This window comes from Theropithecus gelada, chromosome 2 (assembly GCF_003255815.1).
Source record: "Theropithecus gelada isolate Dixy chromosome 2, Tgel_1.0, whole genome shotgun sequence".
Taxonomy (NCBI): Eukaryota; Metazoa; Chordata; class Mammalia; order Primates; family Cercopithecidae; genus Theropithecus; species Theropithecus gelada.
The window spans coordinates 39220328-39244688 of record NC_037669.1 but is presented as its reverse complement, the minus strand read 5'-3'; the positions used below and the strand labels follow the sequence as shown (position 1 = coordinate 39244688).

General features: G+C 42.9%; 1 protein-coding gene and 1 non-coding gene across 2 annotated transcripts in view; one reads left to right on the top strand and one right to left on the bottom strand.

The window, feature by feature from the left end:
- Positions 1-24361, bottom strand: part of ARHGAP31 (Rho GTPase activating protein 31) — a 124334-nt gene that overhangs the window by 68765 nt on the left and 31208 nt on the right. The window lies entirely within an intron of this gene.
- LOC112619803 lies at positions 7230-7336 on the top strand. Its single transcript, XR_003118306.1, has one exon. It is a non-coding gene; the product is annotated as a U6 spliceosomal RNA (small nuclear RNA).

The window sequence follows — 24361 nt, the reverse complement described above, 5'->3', positions numbered from 1 at the left end:
TTCTCTGTCCAGGATGGAAATTGTCCCCAGGAGATGCTTCTCTCCTGTGTTCTTCAGAGCCCAGCCCAGAGAAGTCCTCCCTAGGGCTTTTACTGTAACCTCAAATAGAATAACTCACCAAAAATGGGACACCAAGCTCCGCTGCAGTGTCTAGGTCTCTGAACACTAGTTTATGGTGCAAATCAAGATATTTGAATTTCTATGAGCTTCTGTTTTGCCCCAGGGAATATACTTGAGGGATAAGATGTAAAGTATTTTGGAGACTCACATTGGCCTCTTCCTCAATTTTCTCTCCATATCTCTGACAGATCCCAACAAAAAGATATGCTTTCTGCAGAGAGACTATACTTTTACCTTTATAGATAATATATTATTCCTTATATAAAATCAGACAAAAAATAGTAGCAATTTGTGGTTTGTTAAAACAGCAAGGGGTGATGATATTGAAGCTTTTATCCTGAAGTTTTACAGCTCAAAAATTGCTTAGTATTCTCTGAAATGCCTCCTATGAGGAACCAGCATTCATTTCAGAGGCCAGATATTATCCAAACCTGCTCACTCCTCTTCTCACTAACAGTTGTTATACCTCTGCTCTCAGCACTGTTTTTAGAAGTAATTTGCACCAGATATACAGTCAGCCACCCATATTTGTGGGTTCTGCATCCTTGGATTCAGCCAACTGAGGATTGAAAATATTCAGAAAAAAAATGGATGGCTGTGTGTGTACTGAACACGTACAGGATTTTTCTCTTGTCATTATTCCCCAAACAATACAGTGTAACAACTATTTACATAGCATTTACGTTGTATTAGATATAAGTAATCTAGAGATGATTTAAAGTATACGAGAGGATGTGCAGAGATTACATGCTAATACTACACCATTTTATATCAAGGTCTCGACAATCCATAGATTTTGGTATCCATGGGGGTCCTGGAACCAACTCCCCTTGAGTACCAGGAGACAACTCTTTTTAGGATTAAGGCTTAATGATGAAGATGATACAAAGGATTACTGTCAAATATGTGGGCACCTCCTTATAGGGGGAGGAAGTCATAAATCATATATAAAGCAGTGGTCCCCAACCTTATTGGCACCAGGGACCGGTTTCGTGGAAGACAGTTTTTCCATAGACCAGGGTCGGGGGGATGGTTTCGCAATGATTCAAGCACATTACCTTTATTGTGTACTTTATTTCTATTATTATTACATTGTAATCTGTAATGTAAATACATGTATATGCTATTACATGTAATACATGCAGTGACAGATCATCAGGCATGACATTCTCACAAGGAGCCTGCAACCTGGATCCCTTGCCTGTGCAGTTCACAACTGTGTTCAGGCTCCTACGAAAATCTAATGCCACTGATCTGACAGGAGGTGGAGCTCAGCTTTGCTGGCTTGCCCGCCCGTTACCTCCTGCTGTGTAGTCCAGTTCCTAACAGGTCATGGACAGGTGTTGGTTTGTAACCCAGGGCTTGGGTACCCCTAATGTAAAGGGCACATATAACTAGCAAAGAGAATGCTAGTTTATCATGCAGACACTCTTATTTCTAGAATTAGAGACTCTGAGTTATCAAACAGATCTCTTTTGCTTTTAATTTCTAACTTTTTCTCTCCTCACACTTTAAGAGCTTCAGAATTAGAATTTTCAGTTGTTTGCTACTGAAAATGTCAGTGGTCAGATCTGATTCAAGGGTAGCCCAGGGAAGATGAGCTTTCACAAGGTAAGGCTCATATTCTGATCCCTTTTCTTGGGTACACAGAAGGTATCAGAGCTATATCCAGGGCACTCTGGGCACCCAAGGGCAACAGCCTGTCCTGGGAGCAACAGCCAGGAAGAGGTTTCAAATGGAGACTGAATCTCTACTCGAGCTTGTACCCAAGGAGGCCACTGTAAAGCTTCCATGAAGACACTGGTGTTTTAAAAGCTCTGTCAGGATCATTTAGAGACAGAAAGACCCTCTGGGAAGTAATCCAGGCATGGGGTGACCCATCTCCTGGTCACCTCCTCTGGGAAACCTTCCCTGATATCCAAGAGTAGGGAATACTTGATACAGTCTTAAATCAATGGGTTCACTTTTAATACTTAATTGAGTTGTTTTGTTTTGTTTTAAAACATCTGCCTTCCTTCTATTCTGTAAACTATATGCAGAGCTATGTCTGTCTTACTCAACTTCCAAGACACTGTCCTTGGCCTCAGTTTACAGTCCAGTAATTTCCCTGTGCCTTGAGCAGTGCCAGGAACAAGGCAGAGCACATACATGGAGGAATGAGTGGAAGAAAAGGTTGGGCTCAGGTGCATGGGCATCAGCTGGACACCATGTAGGATGTGACGGATGACACCATCTTAGTGAGAGCACAGTGAGCCTTTGAAGGAATGAGAAAGTGTACCCTAGTCTCTAGTGCTTTTTAGTCTCTTCCCAGATCTATATTTATTTTCTCCTTCCCAGAGACACCATCCCCACCCCCAAGGATCCACTCCATATTCCATCCCTGCTCTCCACTTTTTGGTCAACCAGAATCCTGGAATGTCAGGGTTGGAAGAGACCGTAGGATCATCGTATTGAACCTGCCTGATTCAGCACCAGGACTAACAAAGTGCTAGTTAGTCTGGGGCAGAAAGAAGCCCAGGAAGTTTAGGGACGTATCCAAGGTCACCCAGCTTGACAGCAGCAAAGCCCTAGAGTTGGAAAGAGACTGAGACGAGGGGACCAGAGTGATTTGAAAAGTGATTAAGATTTCCTTTTCTCTCTGATTTTCAGGATTAGGGCTTAAGTACCTGGGCTTTTTTCTGCCCCAGACTAACTAGCACTTTGGTGTCAGAAGTAATTTAGAGTATTTAAGCTTAGACACACCCTTAGCAGTCAGCTAAATTAATTATGTTTATTGGATTCCCACAAGTAAAACACTGTGCTAGACTTTTGGGATTCAAAGAAGTAGCTTATACTTATAAGACACTGCCCATAACCTCAGTTTACAGTCTAGTTAGTTCAATTACATGCAGTTAAATCGTGGGTGGAACAAAAATGCCAGAGAGAGCCCTTCCTTGTTCATTCTACAGCTGTCAGGCAGGAGTCACTGGGTTTAATGATATCTTTCTGGAGAGAGGGGACAGCCAGCTGCCAGAGGCTGTCACTCCCCTTCTATAAATTTGCTTTCTCTTCTTAAATAGTGAGTAGCTGATCCTCAGCAAGAAGGAGGGGTTTGTTTATTGTTCTAAAGATCTCATGATTCCTGTTTAAAGAGGGTGTAGGCTTGCAGTAGATTGTTGTAGGCTTAAACTCACTGAAGAGATGGAAGCAGCAGGCTTTGTGGGTGCAGTCAGAGCAGCTGGGAGTGGGTAGCCTCAGGCTAGGGCCTCTGGTGGGAACACAGAGGAAAGCAGTCGTGAGCTGGTGAAGGAGATGGAAGCTGGGGAAACTTCCCTAGGGGTCAGCTCACCCAGAAGACAGAGTACCACTGGTGCTACAGGACCCAATAGAGGGCAGTCAGCTGGTCAGGACGCAGGAAATGTGACGGATTCTAAATCTGTAGGGTCTGGACTGGAGAGGGCAGGCAGTGAGCACCTGAGTGTCCACGTAGAAGAGTCAAGTCAGGGCTAACAGAGCCCTTCATGACTTAGTTTCTAGAATAGGTGTCACTTTTTTACGTCCCAGAGATTTGGTTTACAGTCACGTGCACAGCTCATTGAATGGCCCTCTCTTGCTGATCCTGCCTCAAACACCTGGGAAGAGGGACACAGCCAGGAAGAGAAAGGGGTCCCTGCACAGGTCCGCTCTGTTATTCAAGCTCTGCTCATATCCTGCCCTCTCCATAAAAGCCTTCCAGCTTCATTTGCTCATCAAGTGCTTTTTGGCACCCACTCTGTGCTTGGGTACTGGGTGCTGGGTGTTAGGTTCCAAGGACACAGTGGGAAGCAAAACAGGAGGCCCCATCCCCAGGAGCTTAGCATCCAGTGGGAGGAAGTGCCTGTTGATCAGTCTCCTCTCTTACTGTTCCTGGTTAAGGGCATGAGTTCTGGAACCATTCTGCCTGGGTTCAAAGCCTCCCACTGCCACTTTCAACCACTGAGACCAGGCCTGCCTCCTGTAAGCAGAACGCCATAACCGCAGTGTGCTGGGGCAGCTCCAGAGGACACCTGCTGCTCTGTGCAGTTACGGATTGCGCTCCCTTTCACTTAAATACACATCTCTAAAATTTTTTTTTTTTTAAATCCCACCAGCAGTGAAATTTCTCTTAGAAATAAAAATAAACAAAACACATCTAAATTAGGGTAAAAAAACTGTATGGTTGGTTACCTTACCTACAAGGTTCGGTTTCCTTATTTGAAAACTGAAGTTAATAATACAATCGACCTCATAGGATGGTAAAAATTAGCCAGGGTGGTTGTACATGCTTGTGGTCTCAGCTACTTGGGAAGCTGAGGTGGGAGGATCACCTGAGATGGGGGGAAGTTGAGGCTGCCATGAGCCATGATCACGCCACTGTACTCCAGCCTGGGCAACAGAACGAAACAAACAAATAAAACAAAACAAAAACATAGATAAAATATCTATGAAGGGCTTGGAACATTGGCCCAATAAGCTCTTAATACATATTAACAATTGCTGTTATTATTTTAATTGTGATTAATGTCCCATTGGGCTTTGGTCCTCCATTAGTGAGTGGGTCCTTAAGTGAGGGGCTGTTGTACACCTCTGTATTCCTAGCACCCAGCACCACACCCTGCACAGTGGTGACTTGGACTCAATGTCTCCTCAAAGAGACTGGGATACAGGCTTCAGCCATATGAGGCTGTACTTGCAGAATGGGTGGACTGTTCAGAGATACTGTGTCCTATCTGGTTTCAGACGGAAACACGGGGAAAATGGTGGATGTTCTCCTTCTTCCCTTTCTGATTAGAGGTGACAGATAAATACAGAACATCCAGTTAAATTTGAATTTCAGATAATGAATAATTTTTTGTATCAGTATGCCCCCAGTATTGCATGGGACATAGATTAAAACATGATTTGTTGTTCATCTGAAATTCAAAGTTTAGTCCAGGGTCTAGTATTTTTATCTGCTGAATGTGGCAACTCTGTCTCTGGGTTCCTTTCCCACTCTTTGTGGCCCCCGGCCAGCAGCAGTGCTCCCTCTCAGTATCACACTCACACAGCCACAACCACAAATCTTTCCCCGCCTCCTATTTGCCCTCCAGGGCCAACCTTAGGCCTACTCGTGGGACACCTCTCATGATTTAGCTTCTTCTACCAGGAGGAACTGAGAAAGAGTGGGCAGCAGCAGATGTCAGTGTGTCAGGGTGCCAAACTGCCCACTGGGTTAAAGAGACTTCCAGATGTCCAGGAGTGTCTCTGAGCTCCTCCCCCTGAAGAGATAAGGGGAAGCTGTTTTCTTACCTGGCCTCAGGGAGAAAAGGGAGAGCAAGGATGAAGCCAGCCTTGAAATCCTCATCAGGTTTTCCCTTCCCATAGGTGTCTTTGTCTTCTAAGCCTGCCTCTGCATGAACCTCCTGGTGGCTCTGCTCCTCGGCTACCAGCCACATTTTTGATGGTATGAATATGTGGATGGGCTGGGGCAGGGGGATGTACCTTTGGAGCACTCTTCTAGAAAAGTGAGGAGGAAGATGCCAGGGTATCTCTGAGTTTAGGAAGTATGAATTGTTAAGAGTACCACCTCCCCTGGCTCCTCCCTTTTCCTCAGAATATTTACTGTGGGCCAGGCCCTGGGCTAAGTCTGTCACACATATTACTTCATCCAATCCAACCTTGCAAGGCAAGTTTAACAGTCCTCATTTTACAGCTGAGAAATCAGGGGCTGAGGGAAGTTTACCGCCTTGCTGAACATCATTCAGTTTGTAAAGTGGTGGGGCAGGTATTTAAGCCCAGTCTCTCTGACTCCCAACCCCACTCTTAACCAGCCTCTTATACTGCTCTGTTTTCAGAGTTCACCCTGGCACCTACTAGGTGCTCAATAAATACTCCCTGGAGGAATGTATGATTGAATGTATAAACGAATGGGTCATTCTAAGGTCTACATTTATTTCTGTAGACTCGCCTGTCAATGATAATCAGAAGAATGGTTTGTTCTGACATGTTTATATATTTTTGATTTTGAAAAATTCATCAAATTATAATTTGTGATCAAATAGTTCAAATTACAGCCTCTGGATGCTAATTTTATTATAACATTGTGTGTATTTGTCTTTTTTTTTTTTTTTTTTGAGATGGAGTTTCACTCTTGTTGCCCAGGCTGGAGTTCAATGGCGCAATCTCGGCTCACTGCAACCTCTACCTCCCGGATTCAAGTGATTCTCCTGCCTCAGCCTCCCGAGTAGTGGGGATTACAGGCATGTACCACCAAGTCCCACTAATTTTGTAGTTTTGGTACAGATGGGGTTTCTCCATGTTGGTCAGGCTGGTCTCGAACTCCCAACCTTAGTTGATCCGCCTACCTCGGCCTCCCAAACTGCTAGAATTACAGGCGTGAGCTACCGTGCCTGGCCTGTATTTGTCTTTAAATGAAAATGTTTTGGTTCTAGGCCCTGAGTTCCATAGGCTCTTACTTTTTTTTGGCATGTATTACAGTTTTTGGTGGGTACATATTCCCTGTGTAATTCAGGATGCAGCCAGTTTTGGGGGCCGTCATCCTTGTGGGATTCTCAAATCACAGTCTCTGGTTTGTCCCAGCCTTTTTAAGAACCTTACTGAAACATGCTCTGAATTTCAATTTTATGGGAAGCAGCAGTAACCAATGGTCTCTGCATAGCTCTGAGTAGTCCATTGAGAAATTTATTTTTTCTTTTGATCTTGATGTACATTTGGTATTAATTTTTTTCTTGGTGTATTTCCATTTACACATGAATGACCGCTGTCTGTTTTTAGCAAAGCATTGCTAGAGCTGGATGAGGATGCAGGGCTCATTAACAAAAAATCATTGAGGGGCCTAGGTTATAACTGCTCTTTCAAAGCTCACACAGCCATAACACACATTCTGTTACACAAACACACACACAGAGTCACAGCAGGTTGTGAAACAGAGAGGGAATCTACTTTGAGGAATGTGGCCATGAATATGAAAAAGTAAAACAACCATGATCTTAACAAAAAAAAGTGGTGGGGACTAGGTTAGATACAAGCTGTGACCTGTGGTCTGCTATCATTTTGATCAACATTTTAGGAGTGCCCAGAACTTGTAAGTCTCATGTCAGAAAGTGAGAGGCGTGCTTACTTGGGCAGCGCATATACTAAAATTGGAACCATACAGAGAAGATTAGCATGGCTCCTGCACAAGAATGACATGAAAATTCATGAAGCGTTCCATATTTAAAAAAAAAAAAAAAAGCACTTTGGGAGGCCGAGGCGGGTGGATCACGAGGTCAGGAGATCGAGACCATCCTGGCAAACACGGTGAAACCCCGTCTCTACTAAAAATACAAAAAAAAAAAAAAAAATTAGCCAGGTGTGGTGGCGGGCGCCTGTAGTCCCAGCTTCTCAGGAGACTAAGGCAGGAGAATGGTGTGAACCCGGGGGGCGGCGGAGCTTGCAGTGAGCCGAGATCGCGCCACTGCACTCCAGCCTGGGCGACAGAGCAAGACTCGGTCTCAAAAAAAAAAAAAAAAAGTGAGAGGATGTCTGGGAGACCCCTGAGAGGTAGCAGGAATGTCTTACACACAGATCTTTGGTTGTTACATAGTATCAGTGATGCATTTTTTACTGCAAGTTACCACGACCATTCTAAGTGTACAACAAGAGTATATATAGTAGCCCTGTGAAGTCCAACTACCCATGTTTATAGATACATATTTAAGAAGATAGGAGTCATACCATTATCAGAGCAGATGGAACTCCCTTGGTTTCACTAGAACCATATTGCAAGGGTTCATAATGCTAATTTTGGGGAGATTTTCTTCTCACAAGCTATGTGACCTTGAGCAAATTTCTTAACCTCTTGGTGCCTTAGCTTCCCCATCTGTTAAATTAGGAGAATAATAGTAACTCCTTCACAGAGTTGCTGAGCAGATTAAATGAGTTAACCTGTGGAAAGCACTTAGAACAGTGCCTGACATAAAAAGTGTTACATACTAGTTTGCTATTATTATTATCATCAGCAACAGCAACACCAGCTTACGACAACCATGAATGTCATGTCCTCACTGAAGCTTTTCCAGGATTCCTCAGTTGGATGCATCCTCTCCTCCATGACCTTTATGACCATCTGTCTAACTCTACCTAGACTAAACTATGTGCCCTACCTCCCTGACTATCTGCTGTCCTTGACTCCAAATATCTTCCTGGCTAAGAGAATATATGTGGACTCCTGACTCCCAACTCCTCTATAGCATCAAGACTCATTCATTTTTTTTTCATTCAGCAAATATTTATGGTTATCTTCTCTGTACAGGCTCTGCTGGGTGAGAAAAAAAATCCCATGATATTTCCCACACTAACGTACACACTGAAGGAAAGCTCACGCAGACATTTGCTCAGCGCCTCTGGCCAGCTGAGTGAGCACGGGAAGAAGTCAGGTATAGTTAAAGTGATCTTGTGTTTTGAAAAAAACAAGATATGTGTTCAGACAAACATTAGCATACTTAAAAGAAGAGCAAGGCAGAAGAATAGATTTGGGATTTTTTCAGATATTCTCAGCCACATGGTCAACAAAATTAAGTCACTCCGGAAAGAGACTCACTTTTAAATCTTTCCTGGAGACCACAGCCTTGGCTTGTGCATGGAAACAGCACCCACAACCACACTGCGCACTAGGCTGGGTACCTCATATTCATGGTGTTTGATCTAATTCTTACAAGACCTTGTAAGGGAAGAACTGTTATTCTCCTTTTAAGAGAAGGAAACTGAATCTCAAAGAAATATGTCTTGTCACATCATACAGTTGGCAAGTGGCCCAGGCTCTCTGCCCCACGTAAGGTCAAAGGGTGCTAATTTTCAAAGACACTTGAGCTACTCCTATATCTAATTGGTCACTAAATCCTGCTGGACTTAGACATGGCATTTGGGAGAGTGACCTCTGGAGACCTTTGTGGATCTTCAAATTTGGGAATACTATTAGAACACTTGATGACAAAACGAGAAGGGAACAAGTCACTTTAAGAGATAGCCATTGGTATCAGCTAAGCTCTTTTCCTGGATAAACTATTAATTTCTAGGCACTAGACCCTTTGTGTGTGCCATAAATGTGTGGCCCAGGCAAATCAGAAATGACCAAATGGCATGTGTCTCATTGTGGTTTTAATTTGCATTTCCCTAGTGGCTGATGATGATGAACATCTTTTTGTGTGCTTACCATTTGTCTATCTTCTTTGATGAAATGTCTGCTTATGTCTTTTGCACATTTTCTAATTAGATTGTTTGTGTTTTACTGCTGTTTGAAAATTTTTTAAATATATTCCATATGCTAGTCCTTTGTTGGATATGCAGTTTGCACCTATTTTCTTCCTCTCGCTATCTGATTGTTCTGCTTCTTAACAAGGTCTTTTGCAGTGTGCATTTTTAACATTGATGAGGTCCAGTTTATCAGTTTTTCCCTTTGTGGGTGACGCTTTTGGTGTCAAGTCTTTTGGGCCGAGATTCCAAGGATTTTCCTTAATTTTTTTTCCTAAGAGTTTTATAGTTTTGCATTTTATATTTAAGTCTATGATCTCTTTTGAGCTAACTTTTATATAAGGTATAAAGTCTTGCCGGGTGTGGTGGCTCACGCCTGTAATCCCAGCACTTTGGGAGGCCGTGGTGGGTGGATCACGAGGTCAGGAGATGGAGACCATCCTGGCTAACACGGTGAAACCCCGTCTCTACTGAAAATACAAAAAATTAGCCGGGCGTGGTGGTGGGTGCCTGTAGCCCCAGCTACTCGGGAGGCTGAGGCAGGAGAATGGTGTGAACCCAGGAGGCGGAGTTTGCAGTGAGCTGAGCTTGCGCCACTGCACTCCAGCCTGGGAGACAGAGTGAGACTCTGCCTCAAAAAAAAAAATAAATAAAAAATAAAAATAAAAATAAAAATAAAGTCTATATTAAGGTTCATTTTTTTTGGCCTAGGAATGTCTAGTTGTTCTGGCACTATTTTTTGGAAATGCTCTTCTTCATTCATTGCATTGGTTCTACAACTCTCTCAAAAGTTGGTTGGCTGTACTTGTGCAGGGTCGGGGATGTGGGGGGTCGGGGGGAGTTAATGGATTCTCTATTCTGTTACATTGATCTATGTGTTCTTCTGCTAATAGGACACCACCTTTATACTGTAGCTATATACTAGGCCTTGATACTGAGTAGAGTGATTCTTCCCACTTTATCTTTCTTTTTCAAGATTGTTCTAGCTAATTTAGGGCCTTTCCATATATGTTTTAGAATAAGCTTATCTATATCTACAAAAAAAACCTTGCTGGGATTTTTATAAGAATTGCATTAAACTTACAGTTAACTTAGGGGAAAATAGACATCTTTACTGTGTTGTTTATAAGATCTCTTTGATTTGTTCCTTCTGCGTAACTGCGACCCTCAAGGAGAATGTCATTAGCTAATGCCTGAAATTATTGACCAACCTTATAATTCACCTTTCTTTATGGTCTTCTGTTGTTCCCACTCATGCTGTGTGTTGCTGCCAAAATGATGAAACTCTAGCTCTCCCCCACCAAAGTTGCTGTCTTGTTTATGAATCTCAAATTTCTTCCTACTCCAGACCTAGGCCCAGGTTTACCCTCTTATTCAAACTCCCCCAATTTCCACTTCTCATTCAGTCTTGATACACCCAAGTAACTCATGACTCTGAACTGCTCCCTAAACATATAACTTAGCCAGGAATTCCTTCCACTCTGCCAATCTGCTTCCATTTTCTTCTGTCAATTTAAGCTTACTCAATGCAAGAAATATTTCCTAAATAACTTGGTCATCTTGTACGAGTTCATACACAGTGGCAGGCCTAGCATATCTGACATCTGGAACAGGTGATTTTTAATGCTACTCTCCTCTACAGAATGGATTTATGTTCAGTAATAAGTGTATAATGCAATAACAGCAATCACTGGTATTTTCTGATTTTGTTTTTTAGTTTTATTTTAAAACTAAAACTCTTTTCAAGCTTAACTTGAATAAAATTCTGTTTTTTAGCTTTGAATTCTGAGCTTCAATTAAAAAAGAATTCTACTTTAAAGATACTCAAATTCAGTCAAATATTTCACATATTAACTAAAATTTGTACTTATGAAACAAAAATATCATACCTTGAAGTCTGCATCCCAAGTCACTGTTTTAAGTTTAAAACACAAATAAAAACCTCAAGTGGTCATATAATGACTTAAGTTCTGATTCTTTCTGTATTTACTATGCTATTTTTGTTTATTTCACATCTGCTGATTAAATGCAGGAATATGTAGTACTGCAGGAGCTAGAAACACACACTGCACCTGAAACAAGGTCACACTATTTAAATGAGTATGAGCTAATTGTTAAATGAACACTTAGTTGAGTCCACGTGTTACGTGGACATGGGTTGGGACTCAACTAGGAGTAACACCCATGTAACACCCTTGTGTTATGTGGTCATGGATGTCACTATGGGTAGGAGTTCTCCAAGTAACATCCATGTTGATACAGCATTTATTAAAGGACAAGGAATGAAAATGTACTAATCCATGTTTATTAAAGGATAAATAATAAAAGTGTACTAATATGCTAAATATATTTGCATACATATTATTAAAACTCACAGTCCCTCAAAATGTCAATACACTGTCAACAGTGTTACCCTATGATCCTGCAATTCTAGCCCTAGGCATATATAGACCTTAAATGAATAAAAACATATATCTGCATACAAGCTTGTACCCAAATGTTCATAGCACCATTATTCGCAACAGCCAAAAAGTGGAAAACAACTCAAATGTCCATCAACTGATGAATGAATAAACTGTAGTATATCCATAGAATAGAATATTATTAGACAATAAAAAGGACTTAACTAACAACACAAGCTTTAACGTGTATGTCCCTTGAAAACATTGTTTAAGTGTAAGAAGCCAGAAACAAAAAGCCAGATGATTCCATTCATATGAAGTGTCCAGCATAGACAAATCTATAAAGATAGAAGCTACATTCATGGTTTCTTAGAGCTGGGGGAGTAGGTGGGAAGGTGAGGGAATGGGAAATGGCTATTAATGGGTATGAGGTTTCTTTTTAGGGTGACGCAAATGTTCTAAGATTGATTGTGGTCATTGTTGTACAGCTCTGTGATTATACTAAAAACTATTGACTTGTATACTTTAAATAGGTGGCTGTGTGGTATGTTAATTATATCTCAATAAAATTTAAAAATAAAACCAGCAGTAAATGCAGCAATTGTTTAGAACTTAGACCAACAAAAGATTTTGTGGGGAGGAATATTTTACCACTGTCAATATTAGAATTACCAGTGTTTGGTGATTAAAACCCACTCTTAGTTGGTTTTATTGTCATTTTTCACTTTTCTGCTGACCACACATCCCCTTCTTTTGAGCATGCAAGGTTCCCCTCTCCCGCTGCTGCAACCTGGTACATCCCTGCTAACACAGTCAGTGTAGATCTACGCTATGGCCCATCTAGCGACTGGCTGATGTAAATCGCTTATATGTAGAAAAAAGTCTAATCTGGGACTTACAAGAAATTTTAAGAATTTGAAAAATAAGGTGAAAACCATTTTAGGAAGTCAAGAGCCATTTCAAATGAAATAAAGCCTTCTACATAGTTAAATGACTCTTCTGTAGACTTCTTACACAGAACCAGTATTTTTGTTTTGTTTTTTGAGACGGAATTTCACTCTTGTCGCCAAGGCTGGAGTGCAATGGCATGATCTTGGCTCACTGCTACCTCTGCCTCCCAGGTTCAAGTGATTCTCCTGCCTCAGCCTCCCGAGTAGCTGGGATTACAGGCACCCACCACCACACCTGGCTAATTTTTTTGTATTTTTAGTAGAGACAGGTTTTCACCATGTTGTCTAGGCTGGTCTCGACCTCTTGACCTCAAGTGATCCGCCCACCTTGGCCCCCAAAGTGTTGGGATTATAGGCCTGAGCCACTGCTCCCGGCCAGAAACAGTTTTTAAACTCAATTAACCCAGGATCTAGATTTCCTGTGCACTCGGGGAGCTCTTCATGCCCATTTGCAGAGTGGCTGTCTTCCTGAACCATGAACAATCCCTAGGTACAAATGTCTGCTGCTCTTCCCAACCCCAAAACTAGAACAGCTCCTGACAGCTGTGGAGACACCACCTCCGAGACTATCTTACCTTGCAGCCACAGACCAATGCCCCTGCTCCTCAGAGTGCAGACCCCCACTGCTCTGTGGCTGCCACATACTCCTCTTCGCCTAACTGGGCCCCAAATCCCTGTGGAAGCCTGTGTTCTCCTCCCCGATACCATTCTCTTCCTATGTTTCTCACAGGCCCACTGGCTTCACCAAGGAGAACACATTTCCACAGAAGTCCCCTGGCCTGCCCTGGCCTGGTCATCCATCCTCCCGCTACCCCATCCATCCCATAGGAGTTTATGTCTCCCCTTTGAGTTAGGGTTAGGGTTCTCCAAAACTTGGCTTGCATCCTGGCAATGTCATAAATGGTGGTCAGTTCCTATAGTGTGATGAGTGCTGTTTTTCAAAAGACTTTATGTACATTATCGCCTGTGATTCTTGCACTTTTTAGAAGCTAGACATTATCTCAATTTTGATGATAAGACTGAGGCTCAGAGAGATTAAATAATTTGTCTCAAGTCACACAGCGAGTATGTGAAAAAACTATGATAGGAATCTATGGCTTCTGTTTCCCATGCCAGTTCAGTATTACATAGAGGAGACGGCCACAGTGAAATTATAGTCTGCATAGACTGCTGTTGGCTGGGCTTGGAGCCTAACCACCATTTTAGATCTTTTTTTTTTTCCCATGGGAAAATGAATTTCAAATTCTGAGCAATCAACATACAAGTGTTCTTCTAGAGCGTAACTCATTTTTAATTTGGAGACTATCTCCATTGTCTCCCCACTGAAGGTTTCATTTCTATTGATTACTTTATCTTACTGGTCAGGACACAAAAGGAGGATTGAAAAGTAAAGGCTTTAGAGTCAGACGGGGGCCTACCACTTAATTGATGTGACCTCAAGCAAATTACTTAACTTATCTGGGCCTCCGTTTCTTCCTTTGTAAAATAAGGGCAACATTACACATAGAAGATTATTGTAAGAATTAAATGAACGGTGCGTGCTTGTAAAGTGCTTAGTGCAGTGCTTGGTGCAGAGTCAGCCTCCAATAAATGTGGACCTTCGTTGTTCAATGGGAGAGTCAGGCTGACTACAACCTAGAACATATCCCTACTGGCCAGGGATGGTCCTTGTTTATTCCTATAGTGCAGATGAAATTATTAACAGCACTCCCTTGTACTCTTCAGGTGCCCCAACTTGGATGATAAGTTATATGGGTCAACCTACCTGAAGATGGGCCCAGAAGGCGTGACTTCTAGGGGACCACAAAGCCCCAAGGCTGGAGCTCCTTAATCACAGGGAAATTTGGCCTTTGTCAAGAGCATCTCACCAGGGAGCTGAGAGCTACTGTTTGGATGTTTCCAGAAGCAGCGTCTGGGTTCCCAGTGAGGGTCTGAAGCCAGGAAGAGAGTCTTCAGGGATAAGGGAGTCCAGCCAAAGGCACCAGCAGTCACGCAAGTGTCTGGTCCGACAGGAGCCCTGCCAAGGAGCCAGGCCAAAAGGGCAGGGTGGGGGCTGGAGTGGGGGCCAAGACAGCAAGCCAAACAGGAGATGAGGGGGAGCCGGGAGATGAAGTGTCAGGGACACCAGTAAGGGAGGTCAGCAAGGTGCCGGAAGGGCAAGAGGTCTCACTGTGCCTGGGGGAAGGGGGGTCCCTGGGCATCAGTCCCCCTCCGGGAGCCTACTTCCACTCTTCTTTGTCTGTAAAGGAGTTGAGGCACTGTCTAGGGCACATTTGGGTCATATCCTCCTCCATGGTGCTGTGCACATGTGACAGGCTTGATCAGTGACTCTGAGACTGTTGGTGATAACAAAGACCAAACTTAAAGCAGGCAGTATCATTTAAACCTCCCACCACATTTAATGAGCAGGATTGGCAGCTTATTTCAATTTTACTTCAGTACTTAACTTCTCACAAAGTAGCAGTCATAAAACACTTCTCATAAATGAGGTGTAATAATTGAAAGCACGAAGAATCAAGAGGCAGCATTGTGAAATGAAAGGAATAAAATGGTGAGAGTCAGAACTAGGTTCTATCCTGTTTCTGTTCTGCCTCTTCCTGACTCAGAATTTTTAGGTAAGTCACTTCACCTCCCTGAGCTTGCCTGTCAATGGAGGTAATAAGTGCTGGGAAGGAAAAGTGTGGGGAGGCACAGATTACAAAGGCTGTGGAGTGCTACACAAATCTAAGCTAGGCATCTCTCCAATATGATAATAAAGTAGGAGTTTCTAAAATAAACATTTACCACATGTTTTAAGAAAAAAGCTCAGAAAAGACGAAATACTTTTTAAAAGAATATAGCTGGAGTAAACATAATGAACAAATTCTAGTACTACAGCACAATCAGAACAACTTCAGACACTAAAGAAATGCTCCTTTATACAGTGGGTAATATGCTAGTGGGAGCTGCTAACCTTGGCTCTTCCAGAAATGTACAACAGTTAGAAAACATAAATATCTTCTCAAAAAGTTAGGATACATCCACGGATAATAGGTTCATAGTGGAAAATTAATATTAACAAAAATTCAGAGTCCCTTTTTGAAGAAGAAAGAGCAACATTTCTTTCCAACAAACATGCCTGGTTCAAACCAGAATGCTGGGTTGGGCTGTTTGGGTCCAGTATTTCCAACATATGGAGCAAACAGCACCTTTGATGAAGGCAGCACAATGCAATAGAAGACGCATGGGCTCTGGAATCTGATGAGCCTGGGCTCTTATCCAAGTTGGCCCTTAGTCTTCTGTATGACTTTAGGCAAGTTCTTTAGCCTCACTGAACCTTGCTGCTCTCAACTGCAAAATGAAGATAGCAGTATCTACCTAATAGGTTGAATTAAATAACATCTGCTATACTTCAAGTATAGTGCTTGGCACAGAGGAGGGACTAGTAAATGGAAGTTCTCATTATCACTGTGAAAGTACCTTGACCTCTGCTTAGCACTGCCAGGAAGTCAGGGACAAAGACCATGACAATTGCCTGCTACTTGTCAACATGAGTGAGCAGCGGGGCAAAGCTGCCAAAAAAAGGCTCACTCAGCCAGGCTGCATGAGTAATGAGTACCACTATAGGTCTGGAAGTCGTGTATGCGTGTGTGTGTTTGTGTGTGTGTGTGTGTGTGTGTGTATGAGAGAGAGACAGAAAGAAAGAGAGCGCTGTGCACTCCGCTCCAGTGAGAGTACATCTGGAGGATTGGTTACAGCTTGTAGAAGCACATCTTAAAATACAGGGAATCTGGCTGGTGAGGTGGCTCTTGTCTATGTAATCCCAGCATTTTGGGAGGCCGAGGTGGGTGGCTCACTGGAGGTCAGGAGTTCAAGATCAGCCTGGCCAACATGGTGAAACCCCATCTCTACTAAAAATACAAAAATTAGCTGGGCGTGGTGGCGGGTGCCTGTAATCCCAGCCACTTGGGAGGCTGAGGCCGGAGAATCATTTGAACCTGGGAGGCAGAGGTTGCCGTGAGCCGAGATCATGCCATTGCACTCCAGCCTGGGCAACAAGAGCAAAACTCTCTGTCTCAAAACAAAACAAAACAAAACAAAAAAAAGGAATCCAGAGGACGATGAAGAGAATCCAGAGGACCTAAACACCAGCTCATTTGGAGAATGGTTGAAGGAGCTGGCGGATTTAACTTGGAAAAGAGAAATCTAGAGGCGAAGTAATAACTTTTAAAATAATTAAAGGGCTTCAAGCAGAAGTAGGTGGAAACATATTCTTTGTGACTTAGAAGGCAAAACAGGACCCAAAGTCAGAAATGACACAGGCTGTTCAGCTCAGTAGTAGAAAGGACTGTCAGTCCCATGGAGCTCTTCACCTAAGGCAACAGGCTGTGTAGTGAGGCGGTGCAGGAAGCCAGGCACTGCAGAAGCTGAGCAGAAGCTGGATGACTCCTGGGTCCAGGATTCCTGTACTGGGTTGGGCTGGGATTAGCTGCCCTATGGGGTTTCTTCTGAGTCAAACTTTAAAAGAGCCCTGGTTTTCATAATCCTGCTAAAATTGTTTTGTCCTTATTAAATCATATTTTATCAATCTCAAGTCCCTCAAAATGTTTGAAGAGGTGATTATGCCTGAATACATTAAAAGCCAGAGGAAATAGTGAATTTAGGGCTCTTGGAGTTGTTTTCTTTTTGTAATTAGATTCAGAATGTTTTTGATGATTTTCATTCTAGTCCAGGACTCATGAATATTTACGAGAGTTTGCAGGTACTATATACACACCTTCTTCCCTCACTCCTTTTCAAAATCCAACATGGAGTCAGAGTTTTATTTTTCCCTGTTTTGTCTAAAATTTAAAGTATTTTTAAGTTTAAAGTCTAAAAGTAATTCATATGGCTTCACTTAACCTCTTTCATTTTTATTCTTTTCTCTCAAATTGTTCAGAACATATACTATACGTACACACAGAAGAAAAGTAATTAAAGGGCCGATTTTGATCGCCTTTTTTTCCCAAATACAACCATGTAAACTACATTAGTTATCTCATCTGAATCATGGAGTGCTACAGAAATGTGATTCAGGGCTGAAACAATGTTTAATTATTTAGCATGGGGACTCTGGGGCGGATTTGTGGACCCTATGGTCTTAGCCAAGCACCCCTGGAACTCAAGATTTGACCAAGGGCAGACCATCAGAAGTGGACATTTGAACCATGTCAGCAGTTTCAGAGGAGCACCCAATGACATTTTAATCTGAAAGATTATAAACAACCTCACTCCCACCACTAGCCATGCCACCTCCTGAAGAATGTGCAGCGTGGTGGATCTGAAGGAGCCATTGATAAGGAGGAGAGCAGCTTGAAAGCACCCTGGTGAAGCAAGAGTTTGACAGCCGAGATTATTTTTAATGCTTTCAAAGGCACACACTTTATAAATATATCGCACATATACAGAACAGGTCTGTTCCTATGCATAATGTGTGTATGCAACAGTCTATTTAAAAGCATTTCAAAGCCCATTTAGTTATAGTTTCTCCTAAGTAGTGTGGGTAAACGATAAAGAGATAAAGGGCAAGGGCCCTTCCCACAGAACCATAGACGGCTCTAGCTGACAGTCACTTGGAGACAATCTCCATTTTCCTCACTGTATAGATGAGGAAGCTGGGATTCCAAGGGGAGGTGACTTGCTTAAGGCTCACCAGAAAATTAGCTCTAATATAATAATAAATCCAGGTTTATGGTTCCAAAACTAGAGTTTACTAAGTGATGGTGAAAAGAAACCATCCACACTGTAAACAACCACAAAATAACCCTAAAAACAAACAAAGCCACTGAGAGCCAGGAGTCATGGTTCTTATCCCAGCGAAGGAATGCACACCCTGTCTGATTTCCTCACCATTGCAACACAGACCATCGGGGTCATGGGATAATCATGCCATTGGTATGGAATACAAGATGGCTGGTTTTTCCTAGATGCCCACACGCTGAGCCGATGGCATCACCCTGCTTTGTAATGGTAGATCTAGCCAGGCCATCCTCTGCAGCTTTGGCTGTTCTGGGTTCTCTAGGATAGCTGAATTGATCCACTAAAGATAAGAAGAGGCACATGGGAAAATGTACAAATCCCACCCCCTACATTCTCCCAACTGCAGCTCCTGCCTTTGAGCCTCATTTGCTCTTTTCCTGAAGGCTCTCTCCACAACACTAACTGGGGTGATTACATCAGTTCAAACAACCAGACGATTGAATGGAAATATCTATCACACTAGTTGGTTTTATGAAGCAACTGGCTAATGGAGTCACTGATGATAGTGGAAACTCACTCCGCATAGACACAGCCTCATTCTCTTCTCCACTTTGACTTCTTCAGCCTCTTTGTTTGTTTACCCAGACAGGGTCTTCATTTGCCAGGTTTCTCAGCACCAATGAGGACTCACACAATGAGGCTTGGATAACACTTTGGTGGGGACACTGCAGACAGACTCCTCTCAATACGTTCATGGTTCAGTCACAGAACAGTCTGTCCTTTCACTGGGCACTGTGGAATGAGCATGAGCTCTGTGAGCGGGCAGGCAGGGCATCTTCTGTTTGAGAGCCAAGTCCTGTTTCGAAGTTCCCCACTGTAACCTTGGATACAGCTGGCTGGGGGTGGGAAGGCCCTGTGAGAGGCCTTTGTTTATAACTGGAGACTCCGGGGAAGGAGGTTATGGGTAGCTGGATTTGGGGCCTTGCAAAGGAGGAGGGGAGAAAACTAGAAAGAGAACTTCTCTTTTCAGAACTTCTGCAGGTTCACAAAGAAAGGATCCCAGTCAGGTATAGATCCATTGCAAAAAGCATTCTGTATTTTCTAGCTTTCCTTCAATACCTCCTGAATGTTTCCTTTTTAGCTGCTCCCACTCACAAAGGCGCCAAAGATTTTACAGAGGACTTCCAGGAGCCTGTGGTGTTTTTGTGGCATGTGCGTGTAGTTCTGGTCATGAAATGGCATGTTGGGCAATTCTAGGTAACTTGGTGCAGGCTATATTGACATGTGGCTCAAGAGAATAAACCGTGAAGAAAGATGAGCTTGGTGGCCATTGGCCAGCACGATCTAGAAGGCAGCAAAGTGGCAGGGACCTCTAAGGTCTCCAGTTCTGGATAGCCTTTGGGGACTGTGCGCACTGGACTCACTTGCATTCTCAGACAGACTGCCTCGCCATACGACTTTCAGGTCCCTTCCAAGGTACATGAGATGGCTATATGATCATGTCATGAGGTTCCAACATAGGTGATTTAATTGTCTAATAGTTACCTTTTAGAATCGTAACAATGATTATTATTTTTCTAGGAGTCATTTAAAGCATTTATCATATGCCACATATTTAGTTACATGGTTTCATTTCCTCTCCTCAACAATCCTGGAAAGTGGGTATTATCTCCTTTAATAAGTGAAAACACAGAAGTACAGAGAGGTTGAGGCTGCATAACTAGAAAGGGTCAAGATAGTTTTCATTCCGAGGCCTGTCTGATCCCAAAGCCTGTGTCTTTCTAATAATAAATAAAGTTGAGAAAGTAGTAAGCAAACATTACATTCAATTTAAAAATATCTTATAAATATTTTATATTTAATGTCATATAATGTGATTTCCATTTTGAGTATCACTTTTTCATCTCTGAAAACACAACTCATCGTCCTCCTGGCTATGGCAGACAACAGGGAGCACACTATGTCCAAAGTGTGATGTGGCTGATAAAGACATTGATGTGTCTAAGGCTGCATTAGAAGCACAATGTCTGGAAAGAGGGAGGAGAATGCTACTCTCTGCACTCCTTAGTCCACACCTGGAACATTGTGTTCCATTCTTGGGGACACGGTTTATAAGGGACATAGGTAAACTGGAGTTTCAGAGGAATCTGAAATGTTCAGAGGAGTGTGACCCAGAAGGTGAGTGGACCCTAAACCTATGTAGAAAAACTGAGGGGCTGAGATTATTTGGCTTTAAGGAAAGTTGGAGGCCAGGCGTGGTGACTCACGCCTGTTATCCCAGCACTTTGCAGGGGAAGACTGAGGTGGGTGGATCACCTGAGGTCACGAGTTCGAGACCAGCCTGGCCAACATGGTGAAACCCCATCTCTACTAAAAATACAAAAAGTTAGCTGGGCATGGTGGCATGTGCCTGTAATCCCAGCTACTCCAGAGGTTGAGGCAGGAGAATCGCTTAAACCCAGGAGGCGGAGGTTTCAGTGAGCCAAGATGGCGCCACTGCACTGCAGCCTGGGCAACATAGCAAGACTCTGTCTCAGAAGAAAAAAAAAAAGAAAAAGGTGGAGTTTCTTGTGATATATAGGGGTTTGGGTAGGCAGGGAGGAAAAGGGATATAATCGGTATCTTCAAAGCTTGAAATGCTGTCCAGAAGAAGAATGGAATTCCCCAGTACAGCAGCTAACAGGTAGCTCTAAAACCAGTATAAGGACGTTGCTAACTGCTCAAAAGAAAGAAGGGCCCTCCAGTATTTGGAACTGTTCACAGATGGAATCGTCTGCTTTGTGAGGTAGGAGTTTCCCATCACTGGAGATGTCCATACAGAGACAAAGAGAGTCAAGCATCAGGACCCTCTAACCTTCACAGTCCCTTCCAACCCCAAATTCCACAATCCACCAGTTAATCTACCATCAGAACTGTCTTCTTAAATTAGGTTCCCCCCAGCCATTAATGTCTTATTTGCACATAGTCTGCTATACTAGGTGGCATTTACTCTTTCCCTTCACTTGTGCCATAATTATATTTTAAAATAGTTCAATATCAAGCTAACCTAATTATTGGTAGCTTTATGAGATTTTCTTAAACTAATTTTTTTAAATCTGATTTTTTAAATCAAACATTTTTCCTGGATTTCTAATATGAGACATCTAAAAACAACTTTCTGATCCTTGGGAAGGCAATTTATTTTCCAGAACACGTTATTCAAAATGTTTCTATCTAATGATCAAATAGTGCTATAAGTGTCTCTTCTAAAATGAAACAGTAGCAAGATGGATTATTTCGGTTTCTCTTGCCCTTGAATGTTGAATTTACTTGTGCTGGTAACATGAAAAGTAATATGCATTCAATTCAATATGTACTGTTCATTCATTCAACAAATAATTGTGGAGTATCCAATATTGTTCTAGGCGCTGGGGAACCCGCAGTGAACAAACACAAACAAAATTCTGTGCTCCTGTGGACCTGCTTTTTAATGGAGGGGACAGAGAGTAAATAAGATAAAGAAGTAAATATATACAAGATAAAATATAAACGAACTGGTGACAAACACTAAAGGGAAGACTAAAGCAGAAAGAAGTGCATGGGAGAGGTGGGGGAAGAGAAAGAGAATGTTGCAATTTATTTTACTTTATTTAATTAATTAATTAATTTATTTTGAGACATTGTCTGGCTCTTGTTGCCCAGCCTGGAGTACAGTGGCATGATCTCAGCTCACTGCAACCTCCGCCTCCTGGGTTCAAGCAATTCTCCAGCCTCAGCCTCCCGAGTAGCTGGGATCATAGGCACGTGCCACCATGCCCAACTAATTTTTGTATTTTTTAGTAGAGACGGGGTTTCACCATGTTGGCCAGGCTAGTCTCAAAACTCCTTGACCTCAGGTGATCCGCCCACCTCAGCCTCCCAGAGTGCTGGGATTACAGGTGTGAGCCACTGCGCCTGGCTGATGTTGCAATTTCAATGGAGCGGTCAAGCCCCTTTAAATTCTATTTAAATAAAGGAAGCCCCACTGAGAAAGTGACAGTGAGGTTTTTTGTTGTGGTGTTTTGGTTTTGCTTCTGTTTTTGAGACAAGGTCTGGCTCGCCCAGGCTGGAGTGCAGTGGCGCCATCTCATCTCACTACAACCTCTGCCTCCTGGACTCAAGCCATACTCCCACCTCAGCCTCCGAGTAACTGAGACTACAGGAGCCTGCCACCATGCCCGGCTAATATTCTGTGGATTTTCTGTAGAGATGGGGTTTTGCCATGTTGCCCAGGCTGGTCCTGAACTTGTGAGCTCAAGCAATCCACCTGCCTTGGCCTCCTAAAGTGCTAGGATTACAGGCATGAGCCAACCCACCTGGCATAAATTGAGGTGTAAGCCACAAAGGAAATCAGCGAGTGATCAGGGTAAGTATCTGTCAGAATATAAAGGGAAGAGCAGATACAAATGCAAGATTCCAGTCTGTTCTGAATACCTGCTGAATGCTTAGTATCATGTACGGCAAAACACACTAAAACGCAGGTTTCTGAACACCAAGGTCTTGAAGAGGGAAGAACACAAATGCACCAAAAACAATAGTTAGTTAACTGCCAAGTGCTAAATTTGGAAGATCAGATCTCTGAAAAACTTCTCCCCACCAGGTATACTGGACCAGCACGGTCCCCTGAAACATTGGATATTTCCACCTTTAGGCCTCTGTCTCATTTCCCAGACGGGAATATGCTCTTATATTTTCTTAAGTATTAGATCTTACACAATGTCCAAAGCCCACCCTGACTTGTTCTCCTTCACAAAACTCTTTCTGACCACCGAGCACCCAGGGTTTCCTTTTTCTGGATCTGTACAGTAGCACGTCATATCCTCGGCTGACTGTACCAGACCCTAATTTTAACAAGATCCACAGGTGATTGAAAATGCACACAAAAATCTGAGAATCGCTGTAGGCCACTTGTCTTCAAATGTGGCTACACACTCTAAAACCCTGGGAATCTTTTATTATTATTATTATTATTATTATTATTATTGTTGTTGTTGTTACTTTTGAGACAGAGTTTTGCTCTTGTTGCCCAGGCTGGAGTGCAATGACATGATCTCAGCTCACTGCAACCTCCGCCTCCTGGGTTCAAGTGATTCTCCTGCCTCAGCCTCCTGAGTAGCTGGGATTACAGGCGCCCGCTACCACACCCGGCTAATGTTTTGCATTTTTAGTAGAGACAGGGTTTCACCATGTTGGCCAGGGTGGTGTTGAACTCCTGACCTCAGGTGATCCACCCGCCTCAGCCTCCCGAAGTGCTGGGATTACAGGCATGAGCTACCGTGCCCAGTCCTGGGAAGCTTTTAAAAATACCAAAGCCTAGTTCCACCTTCAGAGATTCTGATTTAATCAGTATGGATGAGAGCTAGGCATCAAAAAATTTTAAAAACTTCCCAGGTGATTCTAATAGTAAGCAAAGTTTGAAAATTACTGGTAGCTCCTCTCTCCTTTCCTTCAGTTTCTTCTCGCCACTGTTTTGCCCTAGCTGTCAAATAGCCCGCCTTCAGGCTAAGTAATTTTTTCCCCTCCATGAGGTGGATTCTTTCGTATACAGAACTAGTAGAAGTATGCTTCCTCTCCACCCTTTCTCCCCTGGTTCAAAGGCTCTGGGACTGGCCCACAGCAGTGAGAGTAGGAGGAGGCAGACCCAGGGCAGACTCCCGACCCAGCAGTGCGGACTTAGGTAAGCCTCCTTGGGCAAGCCACTAAAACATCTTGTCTGTAAAAGGGGAGCAACAACATCTCTGAAATCAGCCTGTAGAGTCACAGGGTCTGGGAAGATCAACAGAGATGATATGTGAAAGTGTTTTTAAAATATTAATGTGCGTGACAGCTGGGATGGTTTCCTGTCCTAGGATAACCATTTCAAATTTTAAAATCTTCCTTTCCTCTACTTCCCACACAACTAAGCAAGAATTTTAAGCAAAATTT